The following is a 1,700-nucleotide window of genomic DNA, read 5'->3' on the forward strand; positions in this document are numbered from 1 at the left end:
CTGCAGCTGTTCTCCTACCTCTCAGGCCTTTTTTCCACTCTGTCTGCAGCTGTTCTCCTACCTCTCAGGGCTTTGTTCCACTCTGTCTGCAGCTGTTCTCCTACCTCTCAGGACTTTGTTCCACACTGTCTGCAGCTGTTCTCCTACCTCTCAGGGCTTTGTTCCACTCTGTCTGCAGCTGTTCTCCTACCTCTCAGGGCTTTGTTCCACTCTGTCTGCAGCTGTTCTCCTACCTCTCAGGACTTTGTTCCACTCTGTCTGCAGCTGTTCTCCTACCTCTCAGGGCTTTGTTCCACTGTCTGCAGCTGTTCTCCTACCTCTCAGGACTTTGTTCCACACTGTCTGCAGCTGTTCTCCTACCTCTCAGGGCTTTGTTCCACACTGTCTGCAGCTGTTCTCCTACCTCTCAGGGCTTTGTTCCACACTGTCTGCAGCTGTTCTCCTACCTCTCAGGGCTTTGTTCTCCTCTGTCTGCAGCTGTTCTCCTACCTCTCAGGGCTTTGTTCTCCTCTGTCTGCAGCTGTTCTCCTACCTCTCAGGGCTTTGTTCTCCTCTGTCTGCAGCTGTTCTCCTACCTCTCAGGGCTTTGTTCCACTCTGTCTGCAGCTGTTCTCCTACCTCTCAGGGCTTTGTTCCACTCTGTCTGCAGCTGTTCTCCTACCTCTCAGGCCTTTGTTCCACTCTGTCTGCAGCTGTTCTCCTACCTCTCAGGGTTTTGTTCCACACTGTCTGCAGCTGTTTTCCTACTTCTCAGGGCTTTGTTCCACTCTGTCTGCAGCTGTTCTCCTACCTCTCAGGGCTTTGTTCCCCTCTGTCTGCAGCTGTTCTCCTACTTCTCAGGGCTTTGTTCTCCTTTGTCTGCAGCTGTTCTCCTACCTCTCAGGGCTTTGTTCCACACTGTCTGCAGCTGTTCTCCTACCTCTCAGGGCTTTGTTCCACTCTGTCTGCAGCTGTTCTCCTACCTCTCAGGGCTTTGTTCTCCTCTGTCTGCAGCTGTTCTCCTACCTCTCAGGGCTTTGTTCCACTCTGTCTGCAGCTGTTCTCCTACCTCTCAGGGTTTTGTTCCACTCTGTCTGCAGCTGTTCTCCTACCTCTCAGGGTTTTGTTCCACACTGTCTGCAGCTGTTCTCCTACCTCTCAGGGCTTTGTTCAACTCTGTCTGCAGCTGTTCTCCTACCTCTCAGGGCTTTGTTCTCCTCTGTCTGCAGCTGTTCTCCTACCTCTCAGGGCTTTGTTCCACACTGTCTGCAGCTGTTCTCCTACCTCTCAGGGCTTTGTTCCACTCTGTCTGCAGCTGTTCTCCTACCTCTCAGGGCTTTGTTCTCCTCTGTCTGCAGCTGTTCTCCTACCTCTCAGGGCTTTGTTCTCCTCTGTCTGCAGCTGTTCTCCTACCTCTCAGGGCTTTGTTCTCCTCTGTCTGCAGCTGTTCTCCTACCTCTCAGGGCTTTGTTCCACTCTGTCTGCAGCTGTTCTCCTACTTCTCAGGGCTTTGTTCCACTCTGTCTGCAGCTGTTCTCCTACCTCTCAGGCCTTTGTTCCACTCTGTCTGCAGCTGTTCTCCTACCTCTCAGGGTTTTGTTCCACACTGTCTGCAGCTGTTCTCCTACTTCTCAGGGCTTTGTTCCACTCTGTCTGCAGCTGTTCTCCTACCTCTCAGGGCTTTGTTCCCCTCTGTCTGCAGCTGTTCTCCTACCTCTCAG

Source organism: Odontesthes bonariensis, chromosome 24 (assembly GCF_027942865.1).
Source record: "Odontesthes bonariensis isolate fOdoBon6 chromosome 24, fOdoBon6.hap1, whole genome shotgun sequence".
NCBI classification, from domain to species: domain Eukaryota; kingdom Metazoa; phylum Chordata; class Actinopteri; order Atheriniformes; family Atherinopsidae; genus Odontesthes; species Odontesthes bonariensis.